Below are 21,692 nucleotides of genomic sequence, written 5' to 3'. Positions count from 1 at the left end.
CAACCCTACAGTTACACAGGACTGGAGATACTTACGATATTGATTCATTCACTTCACTATCTCGACTAACTGTGGGTGGCCAAGATTCACTTTTCCTATTTTGTGAAGACATGAACAATTAGCATCAGAGGGAAGAGAAACTGAATTTCCACCTGACGTGACTGAAATATAGTGGCACCATGGCAGAAAAGTTGAATAGCCTGATTTTTCCTGTAATCTAGATCAGAAAGTCTTTGCACAGAAAGAATCTAGTTATGGGTATTCATATAAACAATTCAGGTTAGCAAAAACTGCAGATCAAAGCCCTCATCATCATTCCCCACCCCAAAAATTAAAGATAGAAGTGCTCCTATCTTCTATTTAAAACTCCTCTTTGCCAAGGTGGTATTACTTCTTAGTTTGCTATTCCCATCTGCAACATGTCAGACATATCAATAAGATATCATAAAAACACTCTACTCCCACCAGTGTGTTTTGTAGGCAGTAGCTGGGAACAAGTGACACTCTAAGTTACAAGTGGATACAAACACAAATAGCACCTCCCTGGAGATCTATATGTGGACCCTAAAGCATCCTAGGAATCAGGTTCTCAGACTCTGAACTTTAGCTGTGCATGGCTGCTGTCTTTATGAAAGGAACTCTTTGGCTCAGATACAGTTGTCATGGAAACAGCAACTTTGATTTTTAGATCTTTAGTATACGTGATATTTCAGCCATATGTTGCATGCATTTAAGTTCTCTACATAGTCGTCCTCTTGAAAACGAAGGGAAGTACGAGAAACTGAATGATTCCAACAGGCAAGTAAACGCACGCAAGGTACTTCTCAACATGGAGAACACGCCTGCAATCCACAATAATCACGAATTTAAGCTACTGTGAGCATACTTGAGCCGTGTTTTTTCCTCTGTCCCAAACAGGTCCATTTGTGACAAGACTGTACTTGAAAAATTAAGTCTCTATTTTTCCGATAAAGCCATGAGATGGGTTTAATCTTGCTTCTTAACACAGCAAACTGCTTGTTGCATAGTACTCCTGCATTAACAATGTCTGAGAGAGGTTGCAATACCGATCACACAAGGGGTACTCTGCTGGGGATAAAACAAGCTCTCCGATATCCCAATTGGTTTGTCTGTATCCCCAAAGCGGGACCAGCACAGTACTTTACAGCACCTTAGGAGGCACAGTAATAATCTTGGCCTGATGGCATGCTGATGCTACAGTAAGCATCATATACACATATACCTCTCTAAAAAAAATACCCCCAATATCCAGTGACATGAAAGACTGAGGTATGGTCTTAACTCCAGAAACACAAAACCCAAAGATAGCAAAATACTGCTTAGCTTTTAAAAACAGTTAAATAAAGCCATGCAACTGTTCACACACTTGTCATTACAACCATGATTGCCTGCGTTTCCTTATTTTCAGCTTTAACAAAAAAAAAAATGAACAGAACTATTATAGCTGCTCTATTCTTTCATCATCCAGAAAATCTGGATAAGCAAGCAGAGAGACAAAGATTGCCCACTCTTCTATCACTCAGGGTGCTCAATGCAGAGTCCCAACCTCAGCCTGAGCAAAGAGCACAGTATTTCTTCATTAAACAGAGATGGCTTTATAACAAGTTTGCAATCATTTTCTCAGCTACATTCAAACTCTTCACTTCAGAACTCAGGAACACAGATACTTGACCAATGATCTAGAAAGGTTACATCTGAAGAAACAATAATTCATTTAGGAAAACTGAGAACCAGGTGAATACTAATGGTCCGTATGGGTAAGATCCTTTGCAACAGTTGACTAGAACATGGTGCTGCAGCTAACTCACAACTTCCTACATTAAACACAAATCCCACTCTCTCAATGTATATAGCTGAACTTTAAAGAGCTGCCCTTGTTTTATTTTGTACATTTTCATTAATGAGGCTCAGTTCTACTTAAAACTATATAAATAAACCATACCCAAAGGACTCTGGTCTTTTGAACTCAAATGCTATTAGGAAGCATTCAGCATATCCCTAAATGAAGGCTTTTTCACTCTGGATTTCTTCCTCCCCGCTCCTGGGGATAAGTAAGCAAATGGATCAATCAATGGTGAAGAAAAAGACAAGACAGCAGTCACTTTGCCATGGGAACGACTCTTAAAATTCAAAATAAATCACTTTCTGCTATTTAAATATAAACGCAGTGTAAAGCAGCTGCTACAATGAATGACTTGTTCTCAACGTAGAGCTACTACCACAAGGCTTTCCAACCTCTCATGTGTGACAGTATCAGCTATGGAACAGAAACACAAGCTACAAACTACCTCCAGCTCAAGCACATCACAAACAGAAATCAGAACAGTGAGGCAGGCAAGTTAACTGTTGCTCTCCTCTCAAGCAGAAGAAATAACATTTCAAATGTTTAAGGTAGTCAAACCACAGAATTACTACTTGTCAATTACGAAATCCAAAAAGCCCAACTACTTTGTCAAGGAAAAACTGGGGAAAGTGTTTTCCTTAAGGAAACACAATCAAAAAACCACCCAAGAGATAAAAGGGTGAGCTTTTTTCTCTTTCACTGTAGTGTTACAAGTAATAAAGAAGAAACATGTTATCTTAAGATCTGTTATTTATTCCACCAACACACTACTCAACGTAATCCATCACGCATCCTTAAACATGTCCTATCATGTTTCGTACTGTTATAACACTGAAAATTATGCAGTGTTTCAAATACTCAATTCACACACATTTAGACACTCTCCAAATGCTACTTAGACCTTTAAAATTAAGATCTGGTTGTCTGGTTTGCTTTCTTCTATAAAGAAATCCTATTGAATCCCTAAGTGTCATGTGGCCAAACCTGTGACCAGCTCAGAAATAAAAGCAGCACACTTGCACAAATATGCATGCAAGCTCAACTATCGTGGTTTTGGACTGGAACTAGAAACCCCAGATTACAAATATTCACAGTATTCGATAGATGGTAGATGAGAGGTTTTCCTATCAGTAAAAGAAATCAGTAAATACTGCAAGTATCAACTCCTTAAAGTTGTTGGGGAAGTTTTAGCTACACTTTCATCTCCATCCTATAAAAGCTCACTATTTTGATTTACAAACTAAGTCACTAGTATCTAGCAAATAAATGGAAGCTGACTATTCGTTGGCGGTTTTAGTTTGGAGATAATATGATAAATTCTCTGCTTTCCATTTCATATAATGCTGCTGTTATCTGAGGTCTATCTACTATTTGAATTCAGAAAAAATTGAGAAATATCAGAGCATGGCATCTGGTTAACACAACCAGCCACTTCTACCGTATCTGCAGCTTCGGAATGCTGCTGTTCAACCACACACACAAACAACATCCTCGGATGGGTCAGGAGGGCAGAGGAGAGGAAAAACAAGAGCGCATGGCAGGGAGGAGGCTGCTACTGAAACACTGCAGAGTATTTCTGTCCACATTTTAAAGTGGCTGGTGGAAAGCTAGAGAGGGTGTAGAAGTGCCATAAAAATGATTCAAGGATCAGAAAGCTACCTTACAATGACAGGCTTAGGGAATTCAGTGTGGTGAGTTTCTAAGACAGATTGTGAAGTGAGATGATTACAGGATGTAAGTACTTTCACAGGGAAAAATAGTGCAGTGTGCTGGGGAGGGAATTCAGAGAACATTATAACAAGATCCCGTAGCTGTAACATGAGACCAACAATGTCCAGATTTTAAGAAATTGAGGCCTTATTTCAAAATAGTGAAAGGTTCCAAAGGTTATTCATAAATGAGCAAAGAAAATGCTCCATTTCTTGACGATAGTTTCAAAGCAAGATTAAAACCCCTCCTGGAAGAAATTTTGCTAGGTACCACTTGAAATTTAAGTGACTAGTGACAAACAAAGGAAAGTAAGTCTTCAATTGCCTTCTGAAGAGGCAAAAGCTACAAATCTACACAATATTGAAGAACTGTCAGGCAAGCCCTTGCATGAAAAGGATGAACAGGATGCATTAAAGCACACATGGCATTTAAGGGAAGTGGCCTGGTGCATACATTACCTAACAGGCTTGACTGTTTAAGACCAAAGCTCCAATGTCCCGTTCCTGATAAAGGCCAATAGATGTCTGGAGAAGACACAAAAACAGGTCAAGCGCATGGTCATATCTACCTGCTGTATTTACCATTGTCCACCTACTTGCAAGTTAGTAGAATCATGAATTTTTAGATCAGGGATTTTTCTACCCCTAGTTTGTCGGAGCATTTCAATAACCCTGATAACGCTGTGGCATTGTGTTCTACAGTTTACCAGCTTGTTTCAGTGTTTTTGAAGCTATCAACCAATAGTTTATTTTTGATCATTTCCTACACTTGCATAATAAGCACTCCTTGCTCACTTTTTCCATACTACTCATGATTTTACAGGTTCCTACCTTTCATTTCCTAAAATGTTTTCCCAAGTCTGATGAGCCTAGGTCTACTTAATCATTCCCTATATGGGAGATGCTTTGTTTCTTTCATTATCCTCACCATTCATATATCTTTTCCAACTCTGCTATCATCTTTTCCGAGATGAAGGGCAAGAAAGGACAACACAGCAGAACTGCTGCATCCAACTGGAAAAAAGAATTCTCATGTGGTTCTTGACTTGGTTTTAGTGGCTTTCAGGATGCTCCATCTATTTCTGACCACTGTTGAGAACTGATCTGAACTTTTCATAAAGCTAACTTCCGTAACTCCAAGAACTCCTTCGTCAGTAAGGACACACAATATGAAATTTGTAAATTTGGGATTGTTCTTCTCCAAATACATTTAGATATGACAAAATTGAGTTTCACCTGCCATTACCCAGTCAGTTGGTATTGAGAGCTTCTTCCCCTTAACAGCCCACTGTCATCCCACAATGCACCACAACCTCTAAAACAGAAAAGCAGGTATCACAAGTTCAAACCATGAATTAATGCTCGGTAAAAAACACAAGTAACAATTCCAATCATAATCCTCAAAAGATTCAGACTTTTTTTTCCCAGCTAATTAACAGCACAAAAAGGCTTTAGAAAACATCACAAATCTCCTTCAGCTACCATTCAGCCCTCTAAAGCATTAGAGGGAGCAGGAATCAGATGCAAAGGAGGAGATACCTGCAGAGGCCACACCATGTGGTTATTTTTTAAAAGCCCACACAGGCCCCGTCACTCAATGACTTAAACTGCACTGTTCCAAAATACATTAAAGCAGTTTCCAAGCAATAAGGCTTTTATTTATTTATTTATTTTAAAACAGACTTGTTCAGCATTTAAGTTTATAGGTACCTATGCATACACACTTAAATAAAACGCAAGAGAACTCCCTGGGTGCTACTGCATCCGTGTGACTATATTAGAAGCTCAAGAAATCTAACTGCAGGAGGACAACCACAGATTAATCAATTTTACTATTAATACCAACCCTACCATGTGGATTTATTAAAGACTGGCAGTCCAATCGGGCTTTTTTACTGTTGAAACTTCAGCTTCAAAACCTTTTACTATTTAATATGCAACGCAAGGAGATCATACAGTTTCAGAGGGTGTCAAGGTAACACTCTCCTCTTTCAGTTAAAATGCTGTGAAAGCATACAACAACGGTTTCTCGTGTGATGAACATGAGAACAACCCAACGGCAATAGGGAAGGGGAGGAATATCAAATTCATTGTCTAGCTCCTATTTCATATCAGTAACTCTGTGTGCCTAACATGCCTTTATAATTTCTGTGCAACAATACATCTGCTTAGTGTTTTATGTTCTCTTGGTAACACCCCTTTCTGCAAGAGTTGGTATTACACAAATGTACATCATCGTGAATTCATTTTGTTCCCCACCAGTAGTGACATTATTAACCAACTGGTTTTCCTGTGCATTGGATAAGAACAAACACTCTGGATATTTGAAGGTTTCAAAACTTCAGACTGTCTGTTTTATAATGGGTTGGTTGGTTTGTTTCAATTGAGGCCCATTTTCCTGGCATAAATTTCACTACAGTAGGACTTAAAAACATGGTTCACGTAGACATGTCTACAGTTTAAATTATCTGTTGATTTAATGTTAAGTTTACATTGCATGGTTTCCAAAATAGAAAAATCTGTTCAGAGACTGTAAATTTAACAGGCTCAGTTTAAGTTACTTCGACCTACTGGGTCTACTTCCCCAAATCCAAGCTTGCACATTGACATCCTTCAGTTGTCTATCCTCACCCTGCAGATTGTTATGTCTAAAAATACAGTAATGCTGTTATTGCATATACACTGCCATAAGCTTAAGATATTATTTGTTACTCTCAAACTTATGTAATTCCTCTTTAGTTCCACTGAGAGATTACAAACATATTCTCACGTTCTGAAGCAACAAGCTTATGACAGTGGAGGTAAAAGACCACGTGAGGCTGGAAAGCACCAAAATTCGACACTGCTCTTCTGACCTTCTGTACTTCCTTTGTTTCTAGAACCAGACTTCAAAAAACACCACCACAAGCCTTCGTGTATGTTTGCTTATGAATTTTCCCCTCCTTATTTTCAGAGAGAGGGAAAACTTCTCTCATTAATGGTAAGTCCTATACTTCTTTAAACTTAGCACACTATTAGAGTAACAGCAAGGCCTTGCAACAACAGCTAACATAGCTATCATGGGGAATAATTCATATGCAGCAGCTTTTAAATTCATCATCCGGCAAAGGGGGTCAGAGAGAAGGAGAAATTGCCTTGTCCTTTGCTCTTAGGGAGAATATAAGTTTTCTTGTATTTATCACTGAGAAACCTAAATTTGCACGTTAGCTGGCCTGCAACAAAAGGAGCACCAGGCCAAAAAGAACATACAGAAATTGGTATTCGTGCAGGGGTTACTCAACACCTCTTCTCTCCCATGACTTTATTCTGGAGCAAGCTGGTGGTATGCTTCCATGAAGCATGACTAAGGAATCACGTCTGCAGAGGTCTGCTATCCATTCATACAGATGTCAGTGAACTATTCCATCTGCAGTACCTCATAAGGGAGTCTTTGAGAAGTCCCTCACTGACTGTTCCACAAATTCCAGTAACAGAAATACTGCAGCAAGTTTTCCACTGAAACAGTAGGGCCATATATTGTCATTAGAGAAGGAGCACTGCTAAAATATGATCAAGTTCAGTTCTGTGGTTTCAGATCAATAAAGCAAGTCTTCAAGGAAGGACTAAGACTCCTTGAAAGACTACATTTCATCTTTGCAGACAAGGGAGATAAAAAAAAATAAGGGGGGGGGGGGGGGGAAATCAATACATAAGAGGTTGTTTTCCAGAATGTTACGAAACGTTATAATCTTACAAGCAATTTTACATGTCTTTTTTGTTACCAGCATCATTTACAGTATGCCGTTCTCCTTAGCTGATTTTATTTAACTTACTGCTGAGTAAGTGGTATTGAAGCTGCTCACAGGAAGAAACCATGGAAGTGTCAAAGCACATTCAATTCTTGAAATAGCCAGTGAGTTCCCAAGGCTGACAGACTCCTGCTTGTTTAAGGAACAGAATCATAAGCATAATACATTTGTCCATGTATATATATAAAACATAGGAAAGTCTTTAAGAGCATGATTTTATCATGAGGTACTGCGCAGAAATTATACTATCCCTGAAACAGACATCGATCTTCTAAACATACACTCTCTCCTCTGAAACATTAGTTTAATAAGCTTAATTCCAATTAATCTAAAAAGTCACTAACTTTATAAAGCTTTTATTTCAATGCCTACTGAACATAGTTCATGAATAGACTGAGGCTTAAATCTACATCATAAATGCAGCACTTCAGAAACATGCCAGTGAGGTGTGGGGCAGAAATATGCTTAGAGAAGCCAACTTCACATCTCCAAGAGAGGCTGCAGCAGCCTGAGTAAATGTACCGGCTCATTCAAACCTAACTCATGCAGCTTTAAACAGGGTAAGAGAGACCAAGCAGTTCTTATTGATATCCTTGTGTCACCTGACAGATTTTCTACCCATAGCAGTATTTCTCAAATTGGTAGGAAGAAATACCCAGTTTAAACACGAATATAAAAACAAACAGTGGCTTTTTGTATATATACACATTTGTAATGTCACATACCTGCAACATACCTTTGAAGGACATGGATCAAACAGACAGACCCTATAATTTCTGTACTAGGTGCTCCCTATGGATATTTTAAAAATTACCTTCCATTTGACATATGAAGACTTTGTCATTTATTCCCCCCCCCCCCCCCCCCACCTTGGGACTCCACAGATAGAGGGAGCAGAGGCAGAAGTGTTATGAACATTTCCATGCTTGACAGCCTGTAGTGACCCACTATAGTACTAACCTCCTCTCATCCCACCATCCCTTGTATTGCTATGAATCATCACAAGACTCTACAGCCCAAACCTTCCCACTGTTTCAAGTACAGACTCTTTAAAAGATGTAGGAAAATTACTTTCCCCAGCAGATTAGGGTTTATTTGATTGTTATTCCACGTTACAAGGCTGCACTTTATAGTCTGTAAACGTTGTTCTGTTCAGTCAGTGGTTCCCAAATTAACCCATAAAATGGCAAAATCTCCATAAGAAATATTCTTCATTCTAACATTGTAGCCAAAGCTCACAGAGCATGAAAGGGGAAATGCCCACAAACCTTGCAAACAAGGAAAGTCACATGCATTTTGTTGACCCCGTGGTTCTTAGACCACTCAAGACAAAAGATCTTCAGTTTTCAGGAGAAAATACCACTCCAGAAGCTGGCATTAATAAATGTTCTTCTTGGATGTTCACTTTAAGGAAACAACAGAACACCACCACCACCACCCACCCCTCCGAAAACACCACCAATCCCAACAGTCACTTCTATACCAAACCAAAGTTTAGCTCTTTAACAACCAACCGTGAAAGACAGTGTCACTGCACAGTTTTGTTCCAACTACTCTAAAACTAGTCACAAGACTACCACCAGAATTGTTAATATGTGTGCGCATCTACTACATCAAATTCTCAAGTACAAGTTACACTGAAATTTTCTGGTCAAAACAATCACTTTATTCAAAAAAATAAACCCAAAGTACTCTAAATTCACCTGAAATAAGCCTGCAGCTAAAACCACCACCCAACCTCAAAATCAAATCTAGAATGCTAAGCATCTAGTTAATGCTTTACTACTTTACATGTAATTGTGTCTGATTCTAGTTTAGAAACACAACTACTTCGTGATGCCTACTGGAAGTTACAGTCACAGAGTGATTAACAAGTCCTCAAGTGCAACTTAGGAAGTTTGCTTTAGATCAGACTATCTTTCATTTAAAATAAAGGAATTATAAGATCAGTAGTGCTGTCAAGGCAGCAGAGTACAATGAAACAATAGCACTAAAATGTTTAATTATTGCAGTAAGCTCAGTCATAGTTTGGAAAAGTGCCAACTGTTCCTTGTTTTCTAAAGAACTTGTTCAAGAAAAACAGCCACCATTACCCAAGAATACTTTTGGCAACTAATCCATATGCTGTTTGACATATGCTAACAGTTCTTGAATGAGACAGCTCCCAAAAACTCTGCATTTGGAAATAACGAAAGTGCCATAATTTCCAGGGAACGTTGGGATATTTTTAGCTAATTTTGACCTTGCACTTAGATCAAACAGGAAGCAGTGATAAACTGAAGGAAATAATTATCCTCAAATCAGTAAGTTCTTTCTGTCTACAAACTGCTTCCAAGGGTTCTTTGCTCTGAAAGCATACCAGATACTCAAAACCTGTATGAGGGTCTCCCTGGGACAAAACCAAGACGCATCTACGACCCACTGGCATACACACTACGTCCCCATACTTCATCTTGTACAGCATGCAGTTGCTTAAAATCTTGTCACCACAAACCGGTGTATATTAAATACCACAGGAAAATTATGAAGGGTGCCACTGAAATTACACAAGACAAGTAGTTTAGTCAGCTTCAAAATCACTGCATTTCCAATCCTTAAATATCACAGGGTTTGTAGCTCCTCAAATTCTTCGTAACAAAGGTTTTGAACAAATGAAAAAGAACAATCCCTTTGTACCATTTGATGTCTGAACTTGGTTAACCCTCATCAGTTGGTAAAGCTTTAAACTACCTGATAGTTTTTCCTGATACATATGTTTTGACTTCTCTATAGAAAAATGTCTAGATGTCACATATTGCCAATTTAGGTCACTATTTGATTGTGGAACCTGATACAGCAAAGGTTGAAGGATTAACAGAATTTGCAGAAAGTTTATAGATATGCAATTCCATCAATGGTAGAGAACGTGTCCAAATCAATTCCTGGATATCTGAGAGGATTTTCATATAGGTTTCTCTTGCATACTAGTTATCTCTCGAGTGCCATCTCATGTTTACATTTACATGCACATACTTAATATATATTAAGTAAAAGAGACACAGGAGCAATCGCTGTATTTTACATTCATGCTGCTATATGAACACTTGACAGATTTTGTTGCTTGTGTCATGTTGTCAGACATCTAGGGGTTTTTTCAGGCTTAAAAAGCACATTATGTAAGTGCTACTTTTATTTACATATCGTTTTAAGATGACATAAGAATGAGAGGAAGTAAATCCAGAAAAAATACCCTGTTTTCCAACATTAAATCTTGAACACTGGTGTTTCACTCTCAGTTAACATTTAAAACCTTTTCTGCTCATCTCCAACAGAACAAATATTTTGTATGGAAATTTTATAGCACCAGCTTAAGAAATTTAAGTTTGTTACATCCCGCTGCTTATCACAAAACAGTACATGCTTTTAAGTGCATCCTTGACATAAGCTTCCACCAGTCAAAGAGTGTACACATTTAAAACTCACACATCAACACCACTAATGCTCCTGGAAAATATAAAAATGGGCAGGCAGAGTTTCTAAGGGCTTTTTTCTATGGCTTAGAACAATTAAAAAATAAAGGAAAGAAAATACTTTTTTCAGTATCTTCATTCCTCCTTCACAAATATGTTTTATTTTTTCTTCAAACTTGATATGTGAATAATTTATCATCTATTTCTCTTTCCTAATTCTCACAGTAAGACTGCCTTGCCATCTGCACTATAAGTAGGCACAATCACACATAAGTAGGCACATCAAAATCACCAGAAACAATGCTTTGGGTTGCTCAGTGACCACAAATGTTTAGGAAACTGCTCCCACAAACATGTTAGCAAGACCGTGTTTTTCACAGTATGGTTTGGAAAGCACAGACAGGAAAACCAGAAGAGGATACATTTAAATGTTTTACTATTCGATTTATCCTTTCTTTCTGCTAAACCACCACCTCAGTTTTACGTTGGTCTTTCACATCAGGAAGGAGAGGATGGTTTAATTGCATTGCAGAGGGTAAACAGCAATAGGAACAGAAGCAAGTAGATTTTCAGACTCAAACAAGAGTGAAGCAAGCCTTGAAAATAAGAGTATTCCCCAATACTCTCTGCCTTTTCGTTGGGATCAGACAGACTGCAGATAGCTCACACGTGAAAGTTGCACTGATCCTCACATACACATCCTTTCTACTCCTCATTTCCCCTCTTCAAAAGTTCATCTTTAATATTCTCCTCTAAGCTTGACCACGCGCTTACAAGATAAATTTGCCTTTAGGCCAAATGCATTTAACATGCCTCATGAATAACTAAGAAGCCTGACAAACATCCTCTACCGATTTTTTCTGGGTTAGTTGAAGGGGTGGCTGTCCTCTCCTGTGCAGAAGCAAACATATGCCATCTCTGCAGCTCAAAGCCCAAAGCATTAAACTAAACTGAAATCAAGAGAGCTTTAACTTCATGCTCCATGCTCTGATCTCTGCTGGTGAAGGAGCATTTTACGCGCCCACTGCTAACTCTGACAGCTCATCCATCGCGTCTTGTGTCTTCTCAAGCCCTCTTATGCTCCTCCATGACTGACAGCAATTTTACTTCATTAACCACTCCAAAATCTCTCCTCAAACTTCAAAACTTTGGAATAGGAGTTGATCCTCCTGAATTCCATGGAAAAGTTATTATATAACCCTAACTGCTTTGGCCATTGAATACTTTCAAAGATAAAATTCAAGTCTGTACCAGACATGACAGGTTATGAACACTGCTATGTTTAAATGTAAGCTTAGACAGGTATTTCTGGTCACTCAGCCTTTGCTTTTGGCTCAGAAAGCATGCCTGTGAAGCACTTCAAGGACTAGAATAAATACTACTAGCCTATTAGAAAGTAAGGCTTTCTGGTACTTCTCATAGCAGAAAACGCCTAGATACTATATACACATTAAACAGATATAAACCTTCATTTACAAGTATAAATCAAGGAATGTGTTAGAAATTTTCTTGGGGGGTTTTTGGTTGGTTGGGTTTAGGGTGGTTTTTGTTTTTTACAGCTTGATCAATCAAGGTCATGAAGTACACTCCAGCTGAAGATAACTTTAAACCTTAAACAGGTCCTGCTAAAACACAGGAGCTACTACAAGTTTTGCCTTCACTCAAACCAACAGCAGCTGCACAAGCAGCATGTTAGGATTAACAACTTAGAGAGCAAAGGGAAGGAAGTTCAGAAGTATTTAAAAAACCATAAAATTTCTTTTAATACAAGTAGGAAGACAGTACAAATATAGAACATTCCAATTCCTACTGAATTATCATACTCCTAAAGGTCATTTTGTAGAGAAAAACATTCTCCAAAAAGCAAATATATATCTCCTCTTGAAATGCTATCTTTGCAAGTGAAATGGAGTCCAGAAACATACTCAGTCCAATCCTACTTTACATACTTTGAAATCATCAAATTGGACAGCAAGATCTAATTGCTTCATCGTAAGACAGCAAACTATTTATTAGGTACTTATGCCTAGAAGCACGCCTTGTTGGCAGCATCACAAAGTTAATACAAAGTAGTTAATTTGCCTAAAGACCTATTTAAATACACTAAATTACTCTCAGATAAGCAGGAGGGCTTTGTAAGCTTCTTTTGTTTGGCTTTTTTTATTTTTTCAGTAAATAAAAAGGGGCAAATTATAAGGCATCATAAGACATTCAATATTCCCAAAGGCAGTAACTTGCTTAAGGGAAAGCATTTAAGTGCTATGGTCATTTCAGCATACAGGATAATGTATCAAGAATAGTATACAATTATAGGTATTTTGCCAGGAAAACATCTTTTCTCACTTGTGAGAGCCCACACTGCTGAAGGTTTAATGACAAATGAGAGGATGAAAAATCTTGGCTCCGAAGCTGTCAGTGGGAGTGCAGCTGAAACAGGGCTCTACCAATGAAACACTTCATTCTACACCAGGATACAAAAAAATCTGACATTATGACTTTGTTTCAAAAACCATGGATGCTCCTCCAGGATATGTTGTGTACCGTGTACAAAAACACGTCTTCAGAAAGTGATCATGTACTTGTGACAGAGTGTTTTTGTCAATAGACAAGGTGGACTGGTTTTGACCTTCAGCATTGGAATAAAACCTTGTAAGCTACTAGTTTTACCACAGGCAATGGAAGGACAGGGCTTAACTCAGCTTTTGCAAAAATCATTCCCCATTTTTTGAAGGAATCAAAAATTTCAAGTTAGATCCTCCAAGAAGTTATTTTCTCCTCAATATACATCTGTCATTCAAATGCTAAGGAAGTCAAAATCTTAAGACTGCTTTGTTTTGTTCTGGAGACACTTTTTGGTCTATTTAATGTGTCAGAATAAGATTCTATCATTTTCACATCCTACTTTTTGATTTCATTCCCTTTTACTTTAAATATGTAAATCCTTGTCAGAACTACAGAAAACCTTTGCTCAGAATGAATGATCAAAATCAACTCAAAGATAACACAATCAAGTGCTGATTAATGTTCTGTATATTAAAACCCATTGCAAATGCCATGTTTTGCAAAAAGAGACTTCTACTGCAAAACTCTCGCCAAAACCCCTCAATGTAGAGATTCAATGTAAAGAAATGTAAGTATTCCAAACACAGATATGAAATTTATGCAACTGTTCTGAATATGTTCAACAACAATATATCCAGAAAAGAAGGTATATGAGAAATACTGGAAATGGAAAGATATACAGGGGAAAAATTCAGGAGAGAAGAAAATGAAGGTGGATTTCCCTCTCCACTTTGCAGCAAGTGAGAGGAACAAGCATAATCTCTCTTCAGTTGATCTCATATCTCCAATTTCCTTCATGCTCACAACAGGCTTTTTGCACCTTTTTCAAAGTGATGTGAAATGAAATGCTAGTGCCTTTCGATCTCTTGTCCAAGAAAGATCAGTCCTGTACTACAACATTGGAAAAATATGGCAAATTAGTATGAGAAATACATACATAAGGTTTATATTTATTATAATATATATTATAAATTTACATATTGCTCACTCTCCCTGTCTATGTATTTTTAGATACATATATATTAAAAAAAAAACCTGGAAGAATAAAATAAGATCTTTGGAGAGACGAAGTAAATGGGGAAGATATGCATTTTAATTTATGGAACCTAGATCCCATCCCCACACTCTTTACAGTTTTACAGCAATTATGCACAAGGTTTGCATAAACACTTCAAAATCATCAAAAGCTGTTTTATCAAAACAGCACTTAAGTTTTACATATGTTTCAACACAAATTAGTATTCAGAATTAAACAGCAAGTTGATTAAAAAAAAATAAGGATGTCAGCTGTCATTTTAAACTGACTGGATAGAGAGAATGAATGGACATAAAGGAAGGCAGGAAAAGACTGGGCCAAAGTGACAGATAGCTTCTTTCCAAATACTTTTTGTAATTTAATTATCTTTTTAATTCTCTCGCTTCCTTAGACTCTCCTTGCTGCTCACGATGAATTTTATCACCACCAGAAAGCTTGAATTAGAATTATTATAGCAGTAATGCTCTTGGAAACATGATGGCACAAAGATACTGCAAAGTAAGGACAATAATAGTACATTGACTACTAAAGACAATAAAAAGACATGTGGACGTAGTTGGACTTCCTGCAGACACACTTGCAAACAATACCTCTATGGTAAAAATGGGCTCTTAATTTATAGCCATAAAAGCTAAACTACAGCAATGAATTAATTACTTGGGAACATATAGACACTCAATATGAATCCAGACCCTGACGCTCAAGGGCACATCACAACACTGATGTCCTGCGAGTCAGTATATTCCTGACTCAAAACCTTACACGTATGTGCAACATGAATGCATCCACAAGTACTGAGAATTTATACCTTTAGTGAAGGGCCTGGGCATAGCAAACTATAACCAGCAATAGCAGTAATTTTAATACAGGCAATTACTGATAGGAATGCCAAATGGAGGAACTTTAGTTCTTCAAAACTTAAAAGGTCAAGTAGGGAGGAGTTGGGGGGTGATAAAGAACCAACTGTCCCAATTCCAGTAAGTAAAGAGGTTGGCTTTTCTCTCCTAAGCAAATGAAGACTTCTCTGAATACTGCCTTTCTCAAGATGCTACTGGGCTTTGAACACAACTTCACTGCGCCACAAGTTTTTAGGGGAATGGGCAAATCCAACAGAATTGATGGGCTTGAGCACCACACAAAGCTAAGGTTTGACTAAGATACTGCCTGCCCCCCATCTAGATAGCAAGTAGGACAGACTGCAGTTAAGAGTCTGTACGTACTTATGAAAGACTGCAGCCAGCTGGCCAAATTTCAGATGCCTCTCTCAACACTGGATTCCTTTCAGTCAGTCTTTCATCTTTAATTTCTGGTTGAAAAAATAATGTAAATACACATAACAGTTCAGCTATTTTTCTATAGCATGGCACTTTCATTATGCTTGCTAGGCTAGTATTTCAGCTATATAAACAGATAAATAGCACCACATTTCAAGCAAAGCACTTACCACTATCTTAATACTGCTTTGACAACGTTTAAACACACTTGAGATAAGTGACAAAAACTACAGATTGCACACACTTACACAAAAAGGCTGTCTTTTGACCCAATTAAGTGATAATACGTGGTGGACTCCATATGCAGAAGCCATCTATTTCCTAAGGAGGAGCAAGAATTTGAGGGAAGGCATTCATTATCAGAAGTCTGGCCAGAATAAGTCTAACAGTGAATGACTCATGGTTGCCAGTCAGCAGATATGGAAATGACTTGTTCATGAACTGTTCAAATGTCCCTAACTTTTAACAGCCAGGGCAATACAAAGTTGTGCAAAAAAAACCCAACCACAGAATCCAGCCGCAAACTTGTCAGTTTTCTGAAATGAGGAAGGAAAAAAATCCTATGATTTATTTCACTTCAGATGTACGTGATAAACTGGAAAGCAATGCTTTAACCTGTTATGCTAACTCCAAAGCTTAAGTAGTTTAGCAAGGCTGTTTGGGGTTTGGTTTTTTCTTTTCATATATATACATTTTACATGTGTTTATATTATACACATACATATATAAAATGCACAACCAGTCAATTTCAATTTAGTGGAGTATTTGGGGTCTCTAATTTTGTTAGGTTTTACTTCCACCATTCTCAGAAGTAGAAAAGAGACAAGAAAAACAAGGGGAGCATTGGCATGGCATTATGCCATAACGTCACCGGTTTAGTTGCTTTATCACAGCAAATAAAGGCATGAAAAGTAGCTTTACCTTATTCCCAGCAGTGCTACCACTTTTCCTCTTACAGTGCCAAGCACATTACTGAAACCTACCAGGTATTTCATTATTGAAATAACCTGATCTCCATTCCTATGTAGAAAAATGATGTGGAAGAACAGGACCTAAAACACCTTTAAACACTTTCTCCTGAGGTTCTCAGTCTTGAATTCATTCCCTACCTCATAGCCACCATTACCAAATCTGAAGTGTTGCATTAATTCACAAAGAAGAACATGGCACTTGCATTTCTTTGGCTGTCCAACAAGCCTTTTCTGTCTTAAACAGCTGATTGTAACCGTGGCTTTTTTCCAGGATTTCCCTGAAGGATGGTATTTTAAGTCTTTGTTACAGCTTAAATCTCTGCGTCAAAAAGTAACATATATAGACATGTTCTGGCCCAAACCTGACCTTTTGCTAAGGAGAATCGAGACAGATGCAGTGCCTTACCTGGCAATTACCTCATCCACTGCTGTCCATGGCTGGAGGCACTGGAGACCTACACTTTATCCGATTTCTCAACTCCATTTCACCTCTCAGAACTGCCCTCAAACATCTCTAACACAAACAGACCCTTGCCAGGTAACTGTTCAGCATCTGCGATGAGAAGCGAAGGCACAGCTCTCACCACATCACTAATTCTCAACCCTACTTCACTAAAAGCATGAGACCTGCAAACTAGGTACAACACCGCTAAAATTTCTTCTATGTAGCCTTCCAGAAGAGAATAGAAATTCTAACGGGTTGTGCTTCTTAATTCCACTGTTAGAAACTGATGTTGGAGTGCCAGCAGCGGAAAGGAGGGAGATCGAGCCTCAGAGCCCATTAGCAAGTCTGAACTGTTTGGTGTGTGCTTGGGAACATACACAGTTCTGTATTAGTTGAAATTCCAACATTAGCAATTTAATGGAAAATGCAGGAACACGTATTCCAAAAAAAAGTTATAAATAAATACAAAATCAAACAATAACATAATAAATACATAAGATAAAATTCATACGCTTCCTGTGTATCACACTTTTCAATGGGAAGTACAAGTGGTAGTATGGGAGTCATTTCAAATTTATTCTGAAAGTGTCTGGCACGACTGAGGCATGGTGAAGGAGAACGGGAAGGGAGAACTAAATGGAAAAGTATGATAGAAGCAGCAAGGCAAAGTGGAAGAACGTTTCAGTGGCTGGAGATACACTGAGGAAGCAGCATTAAAGCTTCTTTCAGGAAACCCAGTACACAAGAAAACAGCTTCTGAAAGAATGCCTCGGGCTACTCAGTGGAAAATAATAACTACTGGGCAACAGAGCTACATTTAAAAGAAATGCTAGTAAATTATTTGCATAGCTGTGTGCAGACAGAACTGCCAACCAGTACAAGCTAATCTTTATACATGAAGTTCAAGTACAAATAATATACTAAGGAACCATGCATGTCATATTACAGGGACAATTTCAGAAGTTTTCTGAGGGATCTTCTAAACACATGCAACTGGCAGGAGACTTTTCTTTTTTCTTTTCTAAATGAAAGAAACATAAGATGCCTATTATTTCAACATTCCAAAACAGTAGAATCTCCTGTATTTCTAGAAAGCATAAGATTTAATCACTGGAAAGTTGAACCATTTAACTTTAAAGGAACAGTGGTTTGTCAGGTACTTGCGCAGTGCTTAGGAGGATACTACCCCAGCAAGGGCCACGGGTGCTAGGAAACTATCTAAGAAAAATGCAGGATTCGAGGTGCTGAATTAACAGATATGAGCTGTAATTTGTTTATTACTTAGCAGAGGAAATGCTCCCACGGTACAGCTAACCAGCGTTTCTGAAGCAATCATCTGAAACAGCAATAACGTTGTTCAATCCTTGCTCTCCCAGTTATGGTATATTATGTTACTCAGACATGGACTATCTTCAAAATCCAGTATCCAAGTATCACAAAAAAGCTAGGAAGTAGCAGTATTGCTTCACTTCCACCCCACCAAAGAGTAATCCTTCCCCATCTACTATCCCCACCTTCTCTGATCAGTCCTACAGACTCTTCCTTGAATAAGGCAGTCTTCCCCCATCCCTCTGCTCAACCTTGAAGTGTCTCTAGCACATGCTATTGTAGAATCAAATCAATTTAACATAAGAGCTGGAACACATGCAAACTTCCCTCTTCTCTTCCTTTTCCCCACCAACAAAACTTTGGGGCGGAAGATAAGAGAGGGATGGATTACTTCCAGCTGGATCAGCATCTTCATCCAGCTCACCACTAATGGCAATGCAGGACATGGCATGGTACAGGTTTAATGCTACACCCTTTAAACCAGAGGCAGAGCTGGTCAGTTTTAACCAGAAGCAGAGCTGCACCTACTAGGCTTCCAAGAACTAAAGGGGATGGTCAGACATTATATGTGTTCCAAGAATAACAGTGCAAACCTCAACATTTGCCTTTCACATGCAATATTCTCTATTAGGGTTGTACATTCCTAGAACTAATGAGCAAGCACAGTAGGCTTAAATAAAAACACTAAAGTTTTCACTGGCAGCTAGGGACAGCTTAGTCTAGAGAGAATGCCAATTTAGCTGCCCTTACATGTAAACTTGAAAATAATATGAAAGATTAATAGCTGTATGTACAAATGTCACCAAAAAGTACTTGGAACTGGGTTCCAATTAGGCTCTGCTTGTGATCTCACCACTCAAACTATCTGTAAAGAGCTTAAGAAGTCCAAAAGTGGCAAAGAAGTTACAATGAATATTTATTTTTTTAATTAGGAAGTTATCCTTCATATGATGGAGAAACTTAAAGATTTACAAATACATGTTAAAATTATATTAGGATCATCACAATCTCATCACGAAGAAAAAAAGCAGCAGCACTATTTGCGATGGTCATTTGCTTCTGACTCCTGTACCTCTCTACTTAAAAGAAAGGTTTGCCAGGATGACTGAGTTTTACCCATATAAAGTCTTCTACAAACAGAGAGGTTCCTACTCTTTCTTTCACACAGAAATATGCTCCGATTTCATGTTATGGGCAACACATTTCAAGACGTTGAAACTAAAATTAACCCCATCCAACAGTATCAGTTGTTGTTCATATGTTCAATAAGAAATTGAATAAACCCCTTTCTATCAGGAAGTATGGCTGAATATTATGAGAACTGCTGATAAGACTGCAGAATTATTTACTATCAAATCTGAAGACTAGAATTGTTTTCCTAGTCAGTGCCTAATTCCTACAATTACTTCCCAAGATGACAGTTTATCATGTGGTATATATCAGCGCAAACACACAGCATAATTCAAAACCCAGTACCCAAACAATATGCAGTGTGTCTACTAACATAAAGCGCCCACTGAAACACAACTGAAAGACCAAAAGAACTACTGTGTTGTTACCAAATCACAGTACCACTGCCTCTTCACACACACACAGACACACATACCCCTCATTCTTTTGGGGGGCAAGCAGAAAGACTGGAACTGCTTTAGGCCAACTAATTACTTTGATTCAGAGAAAAACATTCTCCATATGACACCTCAGCAGAAATATTACCAACCATGTGATGAACCCTTAACATTTCCTAGTCATAAAATACAGATGCAACACATAAAAAGGGAGACATTCAGACAGCTAGAAGCTTTTTAACAATGCATACTCTCACATTAAAAAAACAGAACCCGAGTTCAAATCTGTTGCAGAAAGTGCTTCTTCCCCTCCTTACACAGGTTTTAGGCAATCACTACTAAGTTGCTCACTAAGCAAATCTTTTAATAAACTTTACAGTAGTTTTCCCTTCTCCTTAACAAATAAAATGAGCAGAACACATTAATTAGATTCTTGTCCCAAAGCAGTATGAGCTGTGTATTTTAATCCTCTAAATACGTAACTTAATCACATCCATTGCATATACATTAAGGAGGAAGAGGAAGTTTTAGCAGCAAAATCCTTTATTCTCACATGCATTACGTTAATCTTTTCATGCCAGGAGGTAGATTTCCCTAAGGTAACACTGTCAGCAACATAGGCACTGAAGCCACAGGTACCAACCAGTTTAAAACAGATGGATACAAAATTCCACCGAACCTTGAGCACTATGTTAACATCTGCTTGAATTTCCTTCCAAATTTCATTCATTTTCTTCTTTAATTTTTTGTTTATAGTTATTGAGACCCTGCAAAAATTATGCCTTGATTATAACTGGTACAAACTTTCAGTTGAAAAATACGCAGAGTGAGAGCATCCCATAACTCACGCAGTCAACCACTGCCGTTTGCAGGGTCCTAATCTCTAACACCCAGTTCAGAGAGAGCAAACTGGAAAAGAAATGCTGAGAAGTAAAACCATGCAGCTCAACATTACGTTATGCTGACTCTGGCTCTGTTAGAAGCTCACTGTTAAAACTTCCCATGTCACTCAGAGACTGCTTACAGTTTTAACATCAGTCGGAACACAACGTGTGCACTCTTCTCCCTACAAACTTGAAGTGTTCGTAGTCTAAATATCTTAGTAATGTCAAAGAATAAGAGAAAACCAATCAAGAATGTTTGTAAACCAGCCTCTGCACTCGTATACACCAGAAGTCTCAGTGCTCTGTTTTTACAACCCCTAGGCACCACAGATTAGGTTCAGGATGGTATTTTTTCACATTCCTGAAACCCTTAATTAAGTAAAATCAAATCTGTACAAGTCCTGTGGCCTTACATACACCAGACAAAGTAGTAAGGTGTTACCTACCAGGCAGATATTACTCTAAAAAGGCCTCCTTTGGCAGGAAAAGCCGAAGAAATCTAACACAAGAGGTTTCAAGTTCATCGTTATTCTGTTTAACTACAGCTCAGTGACAGTCTAGGAGACCACTAACTACACTCGGTAAACTGCAGGAAATAGCATTTCACACTCAAGGAGAGTAAAACAAATTACCTATTTGTCACTAGGAACTGTCTTTAACTTCTTTTTTCCCCTTTACCCTCTGCTTTCCTTCTTTTCAAATGCCGGGTGTTTGTTAGTGAAACGCTTGGAGTAGAAATTAAACGTGAAGAAGATGCTAATTGGCTGCAGAAGAGCTAGACTCACCATGGGCACCACTACTGCTGCTCTTCCC

At 38.2% G+C, this 21,692-nt stretch overlaps 1 protein-coding gene and 1 long non-coding RNA gene across 2 annotated transcripts in view; both read right to left on the bottom strand.

The window, feature by feature from the left end:
• Window positions 1-21,692, bottom strand: part of HS2ST1 (heparan sulfate 2-O-sulfotransferase 1) — an 83,567-nt gene that overhangs the window by 60,955 nt on the left and 920 nt on the right. The window lies entirely within an intron of this gene.
• On the bottom strand, window positions 7,596-19,404 carry LOC115612271. The gene is made up of 3 exons (XR_003992921.1): window positions 18,989-19,404; window positions 12,169-12,176; window positions 7,596-7,606 (listed from the first exon to the last, which is right to left on the bottom strand). It is a non-coding gene; the product is annotated as an uncharacterized LOC115612271 (long non-coding RNA).

This window comes from Strigops habroptila, chromosome 8 (assembly GCF_004027225.2).
Source record: "Strigops habroptila isolate Jane chromosome 8, bStrHab1.2.pri, whole genome shotgun sequence".
Taxonomy (NCBI): Eukaryota; Metazoa; Chordata; class Aves; order Psittaciformes; family Psittacidae; genus Strigops; species Strigops habroptila.
This window is presented reverse-complemented; position numbering and strand designations above follow the sequence as displayed.